Raw genomic sequence first — 19,054 nt, 5'->3', positions numbered from 1 at the left:
TCAAAATAAAATATTCGGTCAGGCCTGAAAGAAATAAAATAGCAAGCATGAGTGGTTTTTAATAATAATTGAAATACACTTCACCAATGTAGCAATCCTTTGGGCTACTGATTCTTGCTGCCAAATTATGTCATTGTCTTAGAACAGTTTCGCTTATTTGTTTGCTTTTAATTAGAAGAGCATTTGCTGTGGTTGCTTCTATGATAGAGGATAGATGGACAGGTAGGGTTTTCTTCCCCCTCTCTGCCTCCCTCCCTCTTCCCTTTTTCCTTCTGTTTATGTCTTCAAGGCGGAAAACTACTTGAAAGAATAGACTATCGATGTTTCACCCGCGCCAGACGGATATTCAGAAATGGACATTCAAGAAACTATAAATATGTGGTTACAAGTCAACGTGCTCACAGGATTCTAGCCCTGAGATTCCCTTTGAGGAGCCTTGCTGTTTCCTTTGCACTCAGTGCTCTGCAGGTATCCACTATGCATCCTTGGGAGGTCCCTGGGCTGTAATCAGTGATCACTGTTTGATACTTCTTTGATTTTCAGAAGAATGGCAATTACTATTAATTGCTATTTCAAAGTATACACCAGATAATATATTAGAAAAATAAAATATGCTCTCACTACTTCCCCCACTTTGGTCTACATCAATACGTAGTGCACGTATTGTTCTTGCCAAGTGAATCCATCTCATGGAGACCTCGTGTGTTTGGAGTATAACTGCTCCATAGCGTTTGAGACTGCAAACGTTTGTAAACAGATCACCATAGTCTGCTCTCTTCCATTCATGATGGGGCTAAGGAATGTCATTGTCAAGGTTTCGTCATTGATTTTATACACTGATTTTCATGTCCTCTATATTTTGGCTGAATCTTTCATCAAATGCTATTCCAAGTTTTTATTTTTAACTTTTCTAACATGATTTCTTCATTTGTAAAATAAGAGTGTGATCATTTAAAAAATCACCCCCTCAAAAAAAATTTTTTTGAGAGTTACCTTATATGGCAAAGACTTTGCAAATAATGTTAAATTAAGGACTGTGAGATGGGGAAATTATTTTGAGTCTCGTCAATCCAGATGTCAGCTTTGAGAATATTGCATTTGGCCTTATTTTCTCTACATTTGATAAAATTTCTATTTTTGCCCCTCCAGAAAAAGGAATGCATGTTTTATAAGTCCACTTATATAAAGTTCAAATATAGGAAAAAACTAGCCTAATTATAGGAACATCTAACTGCAAAAATAATGTCACATGATATACATCTCTTTGAAACTTACTTTTTCTACTTAAAAATTATTTAATTTCTTTCCATTTCTCTCCAAATACATTCCATAATTATTTTAATGTTCATTTAACATTTATATAAAGGAGTAGGTATCAATTATGTTTTCCTTGATTTAAAAAACCACAATTGAATTTATTGCTATACTTCTACTGGCCAAATTATAGCTAATGTACTAAAAAATTTTAAGCAAAACTTTGCAATATGATATGCTTATATTTTTTCTCTCAGGTTACCTCATGCGATTTTACAAATCCAACAACTTTTAAAATTACTTTGGTTTTTGATATGCAAAAATATATGCAACAACTACATAAATAAATGAATATATATGTAAAATATATGTAACAATAATACATATGCAAAAAAACTGTTCAATGGTTTGTTTTTTAAATTTTTACTCATTTTATTGGGAGTTCTTCCAGATATCATAACATTCCATAGTACAATCACATCAAGCAGTATTGTACAATTGCTACCACAGTTCCAAAACATTTTCTTTCTTGAACTTCTATATCAGCTCCCCTTTATTCCCTCCTTCTCCCACCCTACCCCACAGGAATCCTTTTTTTGTGCCCTATAGTTTTTTTGCCAAATCTTACACAATCCAATATATTCATTCACATACAATTCTGTGGTTCGATCCCATCAAGGGAGTTATAAAGTCATCGAAGCTATCAGCTCCCTAGTCTCCATTTACCACCCTCTCTTCCCACACACTTAGGGAATCATTACTCCAGTTACTGTTTCTAAAGGGTTATCTATCTTTGTTTTCATGTCTTGAATGATCTTAAATATAGGAATTAACATATGAAAATCTAACGTGATTAATGAGGTAAAACAAATAAAAATCATAATAGTAAGGGGAGGGACAATTAGAGAACTAGAAGATAGCTATGTGGTTCATCAGTGCTATACTGAGCCTTGGATTTATCATTCCTTCTGTGTGGCCCTTCTGAGAAGGACTGTCCAATTTTTACATGTATAGTTTAGTGGCAAAAGTTATGTACTTTAAATGGTGTTAACATTCTCACTATCACTAATGTTAGTGTTTCACCAGCATTAATTTAGACTCCCTGTCCCTTACAAGTTCATACCTATTGTCTCAGAAAGACAACATTGACAATCTGATTGGATAGACCTAAGGAATCATTACCCTACTCTTTAAACCAAAAGGAGCAATCCCATGAGGTGGTGAGTTGCACTTAAGTAGTGTCAACAGTTGAAATCTTTCTCTTTTTGGCCCCCTCTTTCTGATTGATTTTTTTAATTTATAAACATGTATATAACACTATAGTTGCCAATTCACCTTTTGTTCCCCTGCAATCCATACCACTTGAAAGGCATGTGTAAAAGTCTACATATTATGTTACTTGATTTTTGTTCTAGATAATCTTTTTATCACAGTAAAATGTACATGTAGAAAAGAGCATACGCTGTCAGTGTTCGGTAAAGTAAGTTCTTTAAGCGGTGTCATCAGAGATTGGAGGTGAGGTTGCACCTCCTCTATCTTCCCAGGAGGGGAAGGAGACTACCCCAAGGCTGGCCCTTATGAGACTGAAGCCATATATGCCTCTACCCTCCAACATTCTACACCAATTCTAACACAGTCAGTCCTTTCACAATACTCTTTTCTTATCCGTGGGATTTGAAATATCATTGCGTTGGCCTCACAGAAATCACAGACCACAGTCATGATTATGGAGTTTACTAGAGAAGTGAATAGGTTATAATTCAGGATCAGAAATGCTCAAGATACAATTCTTCCATCAGGATAGCCTCTGCCCAAGCAGGCCCACTGACAGACCTCTCTCTGCCCTTGACTTTTCAGCTAGTTGGTCTGCTGGCTTCTTCTTTGCTCCGGGAATGTTGCAAAGCTCTTTCAGCATTGCTCACTTAGGCAAAACTCTCTGACATGAACCTCAACTCCAAAGCGTCAGCTCGGGCTCTGTGGGCCAGCAAATCTAGCTCCCTAATGAAGTGCTCATACGTAATTAGTCATAATAAGTAATAAGTGCCTGCATCCCACTCGGCAAGTGAACCTCCTGCCAGAAGGCACTCAACTTTATCTGCTCTGTGGGCTGTGCAGCCCCCTGTTCTCTCGCATGCTTTGGTTCTTCGAGATGCTGCCGCCTTTCTTCCGCTGGGCCTCTGATGTCACAGTCCTCTCTCCTGGATCCAGGAGATTCACCTTAGGGATCTCAAGGTTCAGAAGCCTCTGGGTTTTCTTTCTTGGTGATGCTGAGATCCACCCCTTTCCCTTTCCTGTTTCTGAGTTGGGTGATTATAAACTCATCAGGAGAGCAAAGTGACAATCCCCTCATGAGAGCTGCAATGTTTTACAATCACGATTAACCTTGTTAACAATCACTCAACAACAGAACCATATGGCACCATCAGCATCGTCCTGACCCATCAGGAAAAGAAGAATTGCACCCAATCTGCCTGGTCTCACCTAGTCATGCGGTGGACATTGCAAAGACTATGGCTAGAAGAGCCCTATTAGGTTAATGTCACTGTAGTACAGATGTGAGTTTAATCACGAAAAACGCCATTCCTATAAAGGAATAGCTTATACCCAGCACCCTCAGGCACCTTTCTAATCACCAGAAAGTTGACTATGAAAGTGAAAACAGTAAACCAACCATGTCTGCAGTCACTTTTAATTTGAACGATTGGGAATAAAGAGCAGAAGGAAGCTTCTAGCTGTGTATATTTCTTACTAAGCATGCATTTATTCATGAACAGCTTTAATAATTATCCAGTAGAATTCTCTTCAGAGCTCTCTACAAACTGGGAGGAATCACAGTTGCATAAAGCAGAAACCTGTCAGGCTCATAAGAATCAAACCCATGAAACAACATTCTGGAGCCAAGAATAGGCATGTAGTCTAAGGATTTCAAAACTTGTATAATTTCGCACTACCATTCCAAGGAAACATTAGTTGAAGCTCAGATGGAGGCATTCATTTCAAGATGGTAACTGGAGAAAACCTGCATCCCTATCATTCTTCCCAAAAGTATCATAAAAACACCACAAAATAACTATATATATATACATGTGTGTGTGTATATCCATCTAAGTGGAAGGTCATGTCTGCATCTGTAAAATAAATAGTTTTACTACATAAGCCCTAAAATCCTACCTTGCTTTAATATTGGATGCGTTACTTTTGTAAGTCCTGCATGCTTTTATTCATAATTATAGGGAGAGTAAGTGGGCATCATCTAACTACGTAACTTGATGGAAGGACTGATGACAAGCAAAAAGAATGAGCAAAGGTTGTATTTCATCATTTTATGTGCATGGCAAAGAAGTCTTGATATGAAGAAGTCTTTCACACATCTTAAAAATTGAAGTTAAAGGCCTTCAAAATTATTCAGTAATAAATCACTATAATTTGACAACTACCCCAAAGTTTCTTTACTCCAGTTGATACAGATATTGCTTTGTTCACTGTACATGGCCTTGATCAATACAGACAAAGACAGACAGCAGGGAACTGTGGAGACAGAAAGCAAAGAGAGAGATTTGCTCTCTAAAATGTAGTCCGTATCTTAAATATTTTCAGCAAATACATATACTCCTGTTTACAGCTCTAAGCATTGTGTTAGTCCCAATGAAGATTATTACTAAGCATCTACTGAGTTTATGTGTCCTCTACCATGATAGACTCAGCATGGTTCAAAGCACATCACTTTGGCTATTGCTGAAATGCTGTCTGGGTAAAGTTAGGAGATAAACTTAAGCGTGTCTGTCATATAAAGTTAGGAGATAAACTTAAGCGTGTCTGTCATATAGGTCATATTGAAGGGGCAGCCTGCATTAATGAATGGATATTTCAGAGTACTGTATTCTACAGAGGTAGCAGGTACATTTGCAAAGTGGCACAAATTCTGACAACTTGGGATTAGGAGGAGGATCCTGCTTGTCACACAAGGGCCATGGTGATCACAGAGGGAAGAACTAAAGATGGAGCCTGAGAGAAACACTGAGAAATATAAAGAGAAGTTGATCAGCCTTAAGGGTGGGAAAGAGAAGGCTAAAATTGGAGGGTAAGTTTCTCAGAATACAAAGAAGGAGCTAGAACTTAGTGGAGGACTCTGCTGATTGGCAAAAATTAGATAACATTTGTTTGTCCAAATAATTTTTGAAGCTATTTGTAAAGCTGACTTAATTTATCTTGATAGGGGTTCATTAAGGAAATGGCTTGTTACCATTCATGTGCTTAATGATTATGGTATACTTCCCTAACTAGACAATTGATTGTTTTAAATATGCAGCTCACCAAGGCTATTCCTATTGCTGCATTAAATAAGCATGCATATGAGAAATGCCTTTATTCACTGGGAAGAAATAATATTTAAACACCTGTAGCTTATAAAATACAAGTGACTATCCAGACAAAGACAATGATTTAATTAAAACTGCTTTTCAATGGCCCTGTTTCATTTCAGTTACTTAAGTAATGTATGTGCATGTGTTATTGGGAGACTACATAAACATTAATTTTGTACAAGGAAAACATTCAGAGACTTACCAAAGCTAATGTATTTTCTCTATATTGTATGCTTCTTCTTGCCTTTATTAACATAACTCTTTTCCATAATGCTTCTGTGCAAAGGTGCTGAGTAAAATTTTAGTCCTTCTGAATCTATCAACCCGAAATGAGTAATAGACAGGTAACTTTTAAATCCTTTACCCAACTGAAAACCCAAGCCTAACTCACTGCCACTGAGCCAATTCTGATCCGCAGCGATCCTCTGGAACAGGGTTACAGCTGACCCTGTGAGTCTCCAAGACTACCACCCTTCCTCCTCTTTCTCCCTCGGAGCTGCCTGGTGGCTTCAAAGTGTTTACCTTGTTGTCGGTAGCCCAATGCTTAACCTCTATGCAATCAACCACTGACCAAAAATGTGTCGGTTCAAGTCGACCTAGCAGTGCCGCTCTGTGAGTGGCCCTTTGGGGTCCCTATGAGTTGAAATTGACTTGACGGCAGTGAGTCCCGAGTCTATTGGTTGCAGCACAAATTTGAATAATACTCTTATCAACTGGTCTTTCGAATAGTGGTATGGGTATTATTCTATCACTGAAAGTATTTTACTTCAGGAAAATCTTGAAGTGTTCTTTTTAATGATGAATGTGATGTCATTCTTCTACAATTCATCATTTCCATTATAAAAGACTATATGATTACCTGCTTCAACATGGCCAACACGAGTTTATATTGATTCATTAATGTCTGGGATATATATTCCATTTCATTTTTGTTGACTTCCAATTTGCCTAGATTTCTATATTGTATGTTCCAATTATCAATGAATGGTTACCGTTTTTCTTGTCATTTTGAGTCACGGTACATCAGCAAATGAAAGTCCAAAAAGATTTCCTCCATTAATTTAGTTAACTCTAATTTACTCCAAGTGCCTTCCAACCCAAGGGAAGCACTATATCAAGCAATATTGCACTGCTAGTCATCGGGTTTTCACCATCTCATTTTCTGTCATTCTGGAAGATTACAATCAGGTCTTTCTGCCAAGTCTGTCTTACTCTGGAAGCTCTACTTACAACCTGCTCATCATGGGTGTTCCTGCTAGTATTTGTAAGACCAGTGGCATCGTTTCCAGCATCACAGCAAAATGTAAGTGAGTCAGTACAACAAACTAAGAGGCAAGTAGTGGTTTAAATACATGTTATTTAGATCAAACAAAATGTTAAAAGAATTAATTAAATTCAAAGTATAAACAGAGAAACTTCATGGTAGAACTAACAAAAATAAATGCATTTTCAAACCAGAATTCATAAAACAATGACAAATAAAATTCTAATAATTATGAGTTCCCACTCACAAAACCATAAACTATCAATGCAACACTACCAAGAGTTAGAGTTAGCTAAATAAATAAGGAGCAGACACATAAAAAAATCTAAATATTGTAACTATGATGGGAACTATGAAATAAATACAGTTACTATTTTTAAAGAAAAACTCAAGACTTAAATTCATGAGTGAGGAATAAGAAATGAATCAAACTTCTAATTAAAATATAATATCTCAACCGTAAAGTTAATCAGCTTATTAGACACAGGTGCAGAGAGAATTCATGAAATGGAAGAAGGTTCAAAGGAATCAGAAAGGTATCAAGAGAAGGACATAATACAATAAATCTGAAGTGGAAGCCAAGAGACGTGGAATTAAAAGAGAATAGAATTTTTCAAAACTATTTCTCCTGCCTCATCAAAGAGTAAGAATTTATATCTTGATTCAATAAAAGTATCAACAAAGAAGAAACAATATTAAAAATAATTGAAGAATTTATTTGACTAATTCAAGACAGAATTCTTCATATTTAGAAAAACCAAAGTAAATCACAACCAAGATGTGTAAAGAAAACAATGTCTAGACAAGTCAACCTGTAAAAAAAAACTCCTAAAAAAGAACGTGAAAAGGTACATTATCTGCTACATAAAAAGCAAGAAGACTTTGAAATATTATTTTTAATTTTGAAAAGCAAAAATAAACATGAACTGGGATATAATCATAAGTAATATTTATATTGAGATAAAGATATATTTAGATAAATAATCCTGAGAGGCTTTATAACAATTCATACTCACTAAGAGCAATTCAAAAGAAAACATTCAAGCAGAAATAGTATACGAAGGCATGTTTGGGATTTAAGAAGAAATGGTGACCTAAGGAGTAATATTAAAAACATGATAGTACCTGTAAAACTATATTGATCGTATAAAATAATTGTTCTCTTTTAATTTATAATTCTCAGACAAAAATAATTAGAGCTAACATACTGATCAATAATATATATGCTTGGGAGGGATATGAACTGTGTATTGAACTTCCAACTGCAGTAACCCATTCAATCCCACCAGTCTCTAATGCTGGATACAGATGAGGATGTTCACTCCTGTATAGACTGCACATCTCAGAAACCCCAAGAGGCGGTTCTACTCTGTCCTTTAGGGTTGCTACGAGTTTAAATAGACTCAATAGCAGTGAGCTTTTTAGTATTACATTAGAGACCAAAGATATTCATGACATTTGGAATTGCTAAGCATGTATGCTGAAGTGTCAACAGTAACAATTAAAAGAAGAGTATCAGAATGGATATCTTATAATTTAGTGTAAAAGATACTTTTTATCTTGAATTATAAATGTAGTACAAAACTATTTAACTACCATGGATGGAGGGTGGTGGGGTGGGATGCTAAGTAATTTTTTTTCTGAAAAGGGATTGGTAGGTAAAATAGATTTGAGAAACTATGTTCCAGATTTTCAAAACAAAGCATTAGTACAACTACAAAAGGAAATGGAAAAATCCCACCATGTGTGATTTGTTAAGAAATGTTAAGTATACTTCTACTTTTAATTGAAAGATAAATCTGATGAAAGCTAAAAATGCAATTGTATAGGAAGATTTGAAAAGTTCTAGTTACCTGGATGTGTTGGGCCAAGTTGACTAGAGAAACAAATTCAGTGCCGCTCCTATATGTGTAAGAGCCTTATATCGAGAGGTATTTATATATCAAACACACATCCCAGCCCAGTCCAGAACAAGTCCATAAATCCAATACTAGTCCATACATCTGATACTAGTCCATAAATCCCTCTTCAAACTAACACAGCCACTGGCAGAATGCAAGGAGATCACGGGCCAGTGTGTGCAGAGGTGTGTAGGTCCAATGGAGGTGTTTCCCGAAAGTCTCCAAGTGAGTCAACAGCAGGAAAGTGAAGCAGGCGGGGTCATGGGGAGGATCCCAGGATGCTCCTCATGAGGAGGTCACGCCCTCAAGGAGGCACCATCAGACTGTGGCCTGATTGACAGGTTAGACTCTACCCCTAAAGACTCCACCCCTAGACTTCAAGTTGACATGAAATTATGTAATTATAACAGACCACCCCTTATCAATTTGACACCTTTACACAATATCTGGCCATACATAATTTTTACAACAGAGAAGTCATAAAATCCTATCTGTGCCTAACATATAAAACTGAAATGCATACAACTCAAAATGTGCTAGCTTCATTTAAACATAATATTCTACAAGTGAACTAAACAAAAATACGCTGTGCCTAACAATTGCAGTTATGTGAATACCTACACCATAATCCTATCAAAATATCCCCCCATCCATGAAAGTTTGTAAGCAAGCCACTTCATGCCTTTATCCTCTCCATTTTGGGTATCCAATTTCTATAATGCCCACTTATATCAACCCAGTGCTCTAAGGAGACAAGCATGCCCTCTGACGTGAAAATCTTCATGCCAGTGGGCACATTGTGAGTCAGCATCCATAAACAAAGTCAAATAGGGGCAGGCCTTTCATAAAGTTAGCAGCAATGTGTACCAATTCACAGGCTCAAAAATCTTATCTTCAACTGGTCTTGTTCTGGTCAAGTCAATGTGGGCTGCCATGCTTAGCTTCACCAGGGTGCCCATTGGCTTCCTCACTTTTCATCCATGGCCCCATCACAAATTCGCAACAACCCTAGAATCCTTGGCTCAAGTTCTGTACAACTCTTTAAACTTCAGACCAGCCAACCTGCTCTTGGTTTCTCCTCTAGTGCCTGTGAGCCAGGTCTACGGGAGTCAGTGGCCAAACTCAGCCCATCTCTCTATTGTTTTTCTCCAGTAGAATCAGGTGGTTACCCAGTGAGCTTTTAGTCTGCTCTTGGGCTTCCTTTAACACTTAGTCCTAGAGAGGAGAATTTGTTCATAACTTCAGATTTGAACCTCAAGTTCAAAATTCAAAAAGCCAAACGTTCTCTTTTTTACTTCAATCTTCCAACAGAATTTTTGCCAGTCTCTTGAAATGCAAATGTCCAGAACACTCAAGGCACTGGGTGGGGCTTACCTTTTCACAGCCTTATTTGCAGGTGTGTCTTATACCCATTTAAAGATAGAATTTAATGGCTGAAGGCAGTGGGTTTACAAACTCTCTATTCCTATTTCCCAATAATCATTTCTAACACACATAATATCAATAACAATAAGTATAACAAGTCAGGGTAAACCTAGTACAGCTAGATCCTAAACTCAATTCTTAAAAGTCAAATTTAATCCTTATCTTCTTTAAATTATCCCATTCACATGCTATATGGCCTTAGGCCCATGAATGCATCAAGTTAGGGTGGGGCCTTCTGTCAGCCAGTTTGACTAGGTAGCATGGTCTCAGAGAAGTACAAGGGGCTGTTTTTCTCCCTAAGCTCATAATTTACATTTATCACATCCATTCTTGCCATTTCAGACAGGAAAAAACAAAAACAACAACCAAAGAAAGGAAGCAAAACTTTAACTTCCCATGTTCTTTCCAGAAAACAATCAAGTAAGCAGTGTGACCATATCTGACCTTGAGCTAGCCAAAGAAAAATTACCATAAGACTGAGGTCAGACTAGCATCCACTCTCCAGCTTCATGATTTGGTTCTTTAGTACCCTACTCCCAAGGTGTCCTAATGTGTTAGGCCAGGTTGACTAGAGAAACAAATTCAGTGACACTCATATATGTGTAAGAGAGAGTTTTATACCAAGAGGTAGTTATATACCGGGCTTACATCCCAGTCCAATCCAGACCAAGTCCATAAGTCCAATACCAGTCCATAAGTCTGATACTAGTCCATAAATACCTCTTTGGACTCACACAGCCACAAGCAATGATGCAGAATGTAGGGTGATCACAGGCCGGTGGGTACAGAGTTGCCTGGATCCAATGGTGGTGTCTCTGGCAGGTCTCCGAGTGACTGAACAGCAGGAAGGTGAAGCAGAGAGGGGGGTGGGGGGGTGATGTTCCCAGGACCTTCCTTATAAGGAGATCACATCATGAAAGAGACACCATCAGGCTGTGACCTGATTGACAGGCTAGGCTCCACCCCTACACTTTAAGTTGACATGAACTTTTTTAACTACCACATTGGATAAGATCAGTGACTAGGAAAGGGCATTATGTTTGATAAAGTAGAGATCTGTAAATATGTATCTTCCTGAGACACATAGATATAGTAGCTGCAACGGTTGGGCGCAAACAACCAATAATTATGAGCATGGTGTGGGGCCAGGCAGTGTTTTATTCTATTATACACATAAATATATAAGATTTCCAAGAAATAGGGCTCACTAATGCAACTAATAACAACAATGTTATGTGTTAGATAGTGCTCTAGGATAGGTGAACAAAAAATACAAGCTTCCAGCTCTCCTGAAAGTTTATTTACTGGGGTGGGGGTAGGAGGCAGTAAGTAAGAGCAGAAAGCCAAACAAAGCAGGAAGGTGGACTAGGAAAGAGCTCAGCCATAAATACAATGGTTAGAGAAAGTCTTACCAAGAAGGACATGAAGGAGCAGGTAAGTCAAGCAGAATTGTGTATGTAGGGTGTCTGGTGGTATGTTACTTCTGATTTGTATCATTTTCCTAAAAGTAGTATAAACCAAACCAAACCTACTGGTATTGAGGTGGTTTTAGCCCAGAATAATTCTACAGAACAGAGCAGAATTTCCCCAATGAGCATCCAAGACTACCACGTTTTCCCATAGAATGACTGGTGGGTTCTAGCTGCTGACTTTTGCTTAGCAGCCAAGCACTCTACCCATTGTAACACACACACATACCCACACACACACACACACCCTACTGCCATGGAATTGATACTAACTCATATTGTGATCTGATGCTGTAAATCTTTACAATACAGATGCCCCATATTTTTCTCCTGAAGAGTAGCGAGTGGATTTGAACTGCTAACTCTGGGGTTGGCAAGCCAACACTTACCCAACAGCATCACCAGGGCTCTAGAGACCTGTAAATGCAGCATATACAGCAGCAACAATAACATGCATGGTCACTGAGCTGATTTTAACATTCTGTGGATGAGTTGACTTATTAAAATAAAAAATTTCATGCATTCCCAATGATGCCATTGTATCATTTCACTATTTTGAAAATAGAATATGCCATTTACTTTACATGTAGGCTAATATTGACTAGGAATTATGGTAGTTATGCAATCTGTTGTCAATTTGAGAGGATTACGATTGAAGGGGTGGAATCTAGCCTGTCAATCATTGTATAGCCAATGAGGCTTCTGCATGGGCAGGGCCTTCTGAGGATTCTGGGAACTCCTAGTTTTCCTCATTGAAGGTGGGAGACACTCTTTCTCTATGCTGACTCCATGAGAGACACTCTACTTACAAGACACATGGAACTACGCTAGAGCCTCGCAGCCAGAGAAGCCACTTTGAGAACCTTGCCAACACTGAGATGCTTACAACCCCACTGGATCCACAAGACTTCCCACCCACTGGCCTGTCATCCTCCTGCACTCGGAGTTATTGTATGTATTTCATGAGTTTGAAGAGGACCTTATAGATTGCCTTTGGACATATGGGCTAATATCGAACTTATGGATTTGATCTGGACTGGGCTACAATGTTTTCTCAATATTCAACTGCTCTTGTATGTAAACCTCTTTTTTAAAACACATATAAGTGTCTATGGATTTATTTCTCTAGTCTACCCAGACTAACACAGGAATGTAGATCAACAATTATATGGCATAAAGCAAAAAAAAAAAAAGATGATTAGAAAAGTAATTCAGAGATTCAGTCAATGTTAAAGGGTATATGAATTTTCAAAATTAGTAACATTATCTTCTTAAGACATATTCTAAGGAACAAGTGAACTGCCTCTTGTATTTTTAAGTCTGAATCTATGCTATTTCTCATGTTCTAAGTACTTCTATCTATGAAAAACAATGTTAAATACAAATGATGTGGTTCACCTGCTTGATCATAGATCTGCTATATGAGTTTAAATCTTTAGTTATGCCTGCTTAACCATGGTAATTATATTCAGTTATAATTAAAATGAAAATGAATGCAGGCAACTTAAGGAGAACCATGTGGTTTTGCTCTCTTTATATGTTAAAAGATGCTTTCCAAATCGACAGAGCTGTTGATATAAGATTATTGATTCTTGAACACAAATTGACTTTGGCAACAGAGGATTGAATCCTGAAATTATCATTAACTTATTGGTGCCATTTCAGACAAATTAGGTGCCTTCTTTACACTTGGTTTCTCTATCTAGAAAACAGAGTTCATTATTAACGATTGATGGTGTCCTAGTGGTGTAATGGGTTAGTCCTGGGTCTGCTAACTTCAGGGTCAGCAGTTCGAAACTATAAGCCACGCTGAGAAAGAAATCTGAGGCTTTCTGCTCCCATAAAACTTTATAGTCAGGAAAACCCACAGAAGCAGTTCTACTCTGTCCCATAGGGTCATTATGAGTTAGCATTGTGTCCATGGCAGAGTTTGATTTTATTAAGAATAGTTGGTTTAGTTGCTGGCCAGTCAGCCTCTAACTCATGGTCACCGATATGCTAAAGCACAAAACTGCTCCATAAGGTTGCCTTGGTTGCAATATCAATGACAGGCTATCTGAAGTCTCTTCTGTTGTACTGATGGGTGGGTTCAAATCTCACCTATAGGTTAACCTTTGAGTTCAACCACTTCTGCCACTTGCGACCATTCTATTAAGGATAATTTGAAATTTAAATGTGAAAATATATATAATGCATGTCATATTATCTTATATTGAGTATTAGTGGACTATTTTTTAATCATTTTATTGGGGGTTAGTAGAATGTATTTTTAATGCACACAACTAGGAAAGAACACCCCTTCCCTATCTTTGTCCTTGCACCTGCTCTGATAACCATTTATTTCTGACATTTGAGGCATCTTGGACAGAAGCTATGACTTTTTGCTCACATTCAGGTATCAAAAAAATCAAGCCTAAAACAATATACTAATTTTGTCTTCAATGACATAAATAAAATCGACATGATATGTATATAAATGAATCCATATCGGGGGCGGGGAAAGTAATAGATGATACCCTGATATGATACACTGAAAAAGGCACAATATTACATTTACAATTTATATCAAAATAAAAAATATCTTTAATTGAATCCTGAGAAAACAACAGAGTCAACTTGAGGAGCGTTCTTCTAAATTAGTGCTCATTGTGCACTTCAGAAGTGGCAAAGGCATGAAAAGAAAAGAAATAGTATGTAAAATGGCATCCTGGATAGCATGCCAGACTTGAAGTAGTGAATACTGTGATAATTTGGGGAAGGGGTGTGGGGCAGGGGGGGGTGTGTAGAAGGTGGAAAGTTGGTGAATTAGTTATTAGTTCATTTTGCTATTTAAGGTTGGCAAAGTACATAAGGTTGCACATGGATACATAAAATGCAAATGTTTGGGAAAGTTCTGTGAAGAATATACAGGGACTTCACATATTATTGTTGCAACAGTTTTGTAAATCTCATGTCATCTGAACTTCATAATAAAAGAGAAGGAATAAGGAGTGGGGGGAGGAGGAAGAGGAGACATGCTCTTACATGTGACAATATTTCTGAACGATCAGAACAAAATAAAAATTAAACCATGTCTGGTTCCTGATCGAAATGTATTCTCTTAAAAAATGCATTTAGGCCTTGACCTGTCTAGACTGCACAGGGGCTTTTTGTCTCGGTTACCATGGGCGAGGGGTGCTTTTGACCCTAGCGCTCCTCCGGCGATGAGCTCCTCACTCCGGGCAGAAGTGGTGTCTAAACTCTAAAGGTGCCTAAAGGTGATGAAGCTCGCTGACCTCTGCAGAGAGCTCTGAACGGACAAAGGCGTGGGTCCCAAAGAAAGCTGGAGTTGGGAGCTGGGATTGAACTTTTGTCATTCCCTTAGCTCAGTCCGGGCGTTCTTAACAGACCTTTAGGACGAAGTAGGTGCGCCAGTGAAGAACTGCGAACTCGAAGACCCTGTAACGAAGGAGCGAACTTTTAAGAGATTTGCTCCCAGGAAAGGAGACAAAATATGTAAGGAATTTTAAAAGTTCTACTTTTGTTCTGATGCTTACAGACCTTTGAAATTCGGGTGTGAAACGGTAATAGAAGAATATGAAGATGAAATATTCTCACGTATCGCTCAGGAGGCAGACGATCTAGCTGACAAGTGGTGTAGTGGAAAGTCAGATTTGTGTGGACTTTCTTACACTAACCACACTGGACTGTAGGAGCGACTAATGCTAGTCACAGAGAGAATTAAATCACCCCCCACCAGGTTAAGCAATGTCTGCATGCTGTGTTTCCATGATAAGAAATTATATATTTCTTGTTTAATTTCTAGTTTGTCTACTGTATATTTTTTATTGAAAATCTGTTGTTTGATAAACTCTTATTCTTTCTGTAGGTCAAGCTGAGGAGCCCATTAAACTTTTAAATTACCTTTGCAGGTTTTGATATAAACAGACTAAGTAATAAAGCATTTAATTCAGTAAAAGGAAAGAACGACAAAGGCATCGGATAATGAAATAAGGGTTTAATAATACATACTGAATATTCTACAGCAGATGTGTAAATGCATACATACGTGTAAAGTGTTCTACTTGATAAGCACTTGATTTGGTTTTTTTAAGTACTTAATTGGTCATAGAATTAAGGAAATATGTTGCAACAAACCCTGCATTTAGTCCTCTGGCTTATATATCATTATGGGTAAAATAAACCACTTTTTGTTGGGATTCAGATTTAAAGTCCTAGAAATCATAAATTTAAAAGCTCTGAATCCCTACGATGAAGTTGAATGTAGGGGGGAAATAGGAAAGAAAAGAGCAGACACTTTGGATAGTCAACAAAGATTAAATTGTCTTTTATAGAAAATACATCCTGGAGTCAAATAATTTAGAAAGGGGATTTTAAAAAAATTTTTACACTACACCATGTTTTCTTAAATTATAGCCCCAATGACTATGTTTTGTTTGACTGAAAATTCTTCTGATTGTTTTTTAAATTTTTCAGTTCACGTTTAGTGTGTAGATTTGAATTCTAGCCTTCTTGTAAATGAGTGTGTCTTAGAGATGTGGCGGCCCTTAACGTTGGAGTGTAATGACAATCTCACTCGGGGGCGTTTCATTGCTTCAGTTGAATTTGAGTTGAACACTATTTAAGGGTTAGAGACTGTACTCATTTAAAAAAGAAAAGTCACTCTTGGCAGTGAGAATTTGATGGCAGGACAATGCCCATTTTGCCTCCAAAGAGCTAAGAATAAAACGTTTTGCTATATATTCATTACATCATTGCTTAGGAAGCACATTATTTAAACCATTCTTGAATTTGTACAAATCAGCCAAAAGTAAAGAAAAGAGAGTTCCATTTCCTCCTCCTCACTCTTAACTCTGGTTAAGTGTCAGATTTGTAAGTTAATGCCACTTATTTATTTGAGAAACGGTGTATGCTTTCTTGGGGCTCCCTGCAGAGTATGGACGACCCAATCAGCTGAGAGAAAATAAAAACATAATTAGCACTATTTTCTGATAGGATAGTAAAATTATTATTTCCTCTATCTTTTTAGAAAATTGTCTATTTAAGATTAAAATAGCATTTAAAATAGTAAGTCCCAAACATCTTCCTAATTCAGCCTTTCTTGGTAAAGACACTCCAACACAGGAGTGTTCTTTCTTAAAACAGACTACAGGAGGACGGTGGAAACCTTGGGGCAATATGTAACCTTCTCTTGACAGTGTAGCATTTGTGGGTGACCACAGGGTCACCCTAACGAGATTGTTTTCTCCCTCTAATGGTCATGAAAATTTTTCAAATAAAGACAATTCTAATGCTGATCATAAAAACGACAAAAATCTCAACTTGTGCCTAAGAACTAAAGAACATGGATAATTATGCCTTCTTCCCATGAATGTGTGGGTGTTTTTCTTTGATGGGAATGATTTTGCTTTGAAAGGAGAGGCCCATAGATCAGGATTCCTATAATGATTGTGTTAGGTTTTGCTAAGTAGCATTTTTTGTTTATTCTTGGATGTTCCAGTAAAGATGGTTTACAGGACTTGCCTTAGCCACAATAAAAGCTAAAAACTGGGCAATTATCGATAGATGGTTGAGAGGAAAGGATTACATTTTAAGAAAACTATGTTGAGCTAACAAATAATTAATCTGTCAAATAAAAGAGAAAACTTAGGGGCATGAAAGATATTCCCTAGTATATTAACCAAGTTACTTATCTGTAAAGGCATCAAGAAAACATTCTAAGCTTAAAAAATTTAAATTAAAACGGAAACTACACATGAAATCGTGTTAAAAAGTATCTTTACCATTTAAATTAAATGGATTATAGAATAAGTGGGATTCTATAATATATATTATTTATGAAATTGAAAGGATATCAGATTGTCTCTCTCTGTGTCTCTGACTGGAGCAGTCTCTGCATATAATTACTCCAGTGATTGAGTGGGACAACCTGGATAATGCAGGCTATTCTCCCCCTCTCAGTTCAAGGTCCATAACCTGAAATTGTGATTGCCATCTAAAGAAACATATTAATAGATCTATAGTCACTGTAACAAAAAGAATAGTTGCCATTCAACCATTTCAAGAGATAATATATGAGCAAGAACAACCGGTACTAAGGAAGAAGCTCAAGATGCACTGAAAACATTAGCCAAAAGCAAGGTTCCAGGAATTAATGGAATACCCATTAAAATGTTTCAACAAGCTAATGAGGCACTCAAAACACGCACCTATCTATGTAAGGAAATTTAGAAGACAGCTATTTGGCCAACTGACTGGAAGAAATCCACATTTGTACCCATTCTAAAGAAAGATGACCCAACAGAATGCTCAAACTACAGAACAATGCCATCGATATCACATGCAAATAAATTTTCCTGGAAATCACCCAACAATGGTTGCAGCATTATATTGACAGGGAGCTGCCAGAGGTTCAGAAGAGACCATGGAACAAGGGGTATCATGGTTGATGTCAGAAGGTTCTTGGCTGAAACTTGAGAATACCAGAAAGATGATTACTTGTTTTTTATTGATGATGCAAGGCATCCAACTGTATGGACCATAGCAAATTATGGATACGTTTCAGAAGAATGGGAATTGCAGGACACTACATTGTGCTCATGAGGAACTTGTACATGGATCAAGAGGCAGTTGCAGGAGCAGAACGGGGGAATACTGTATGATTTAAAATCAGGAAAGGTGTGTTAGTGTTGTACTCTTTCACCATTCTTATTCAATCTGTGTGCCGAGCAGATATCAGAGAAGCTGGATTATAAGAAGAAGAACTTGGTATCAGAATAGGAGTGAGGCTTATTAACACCCTCAATATGCAGATGACACAACCTTGCTCACTGAAAGTGAGGACTTAAAGGACTTGCTGATGAAGGTCAAGGATTGTAGCCTTCATTATGGATTATACAATATAAAAAAACCCCCGCGATTGGACTAGTAAGTAGCATCATGATAAATGGAGAAAAGATTGGCGTTGTCAAGGATTTCATCTTGTTTGGATCCACAATCAATGTTCATGGAGGCAGAAGCTAAGAGATCAAAAGAAGCATTTTATTGGGTACATTTGCTACACGAGACCTCTTTAAGGTGTTAAAAAGCCTGGAGGTTACTTTTAGAACTATGGTGTGCCTAACACAAGCCATGCTGTTATAAATTACTTCACATGCATGTGAAAGTTTGACATTGAATAGGGAACACTGAAAAAGAATTGATGCCTACGAATTATGGGGTTGACATAGATTATTAACTCAGGCATCCCCAGGGTGAGCGAGGCTACACAAGCTTCATGCATTAACTAAAAAAAGGATAATTTTGTTTGATCTAATTATTGTAGAAATCCACACATTCATATTTCTGATAAATCAGATGTGTTTTCCTGATACGATT

General features: G+C 37.4%; 1 pseudogene; it reads left to right on the top strand.

Annotated features, from left to right (window-relative positions):
• The first annotated feature begins 11,600 nt into the window (after nucleotides 1-11,600).
• On the top strand, nucleotides 11,601-15,369 carry LOC115873725 (annotated as a pseudogene).
• Nucleotides 15,370-19,054: the final 3,685 nt, after the last annotated feature.

This window comes from Echinops telfairi, unplaced genomic scaffold (assembly GCF_000313985.2).
Source record: "Echinops telfairi isolate 266 unplaced genomic scaffold, ASM31398v2 ScPeMD7_7469;HRSCAF=8507_1, whole genome shotgun sequence".
In the NCBI taxonomy this organism is placed as follows: domain Eukaryota; kingdom Metazoa; phylum Chordata; class Mammalia; order Afrosoricida; family Tenrecidae; genus Echinops; species Echinops telfairi.
This window is presented reverse-complemented; position numbering and strand designations above follow the sequence as displayed.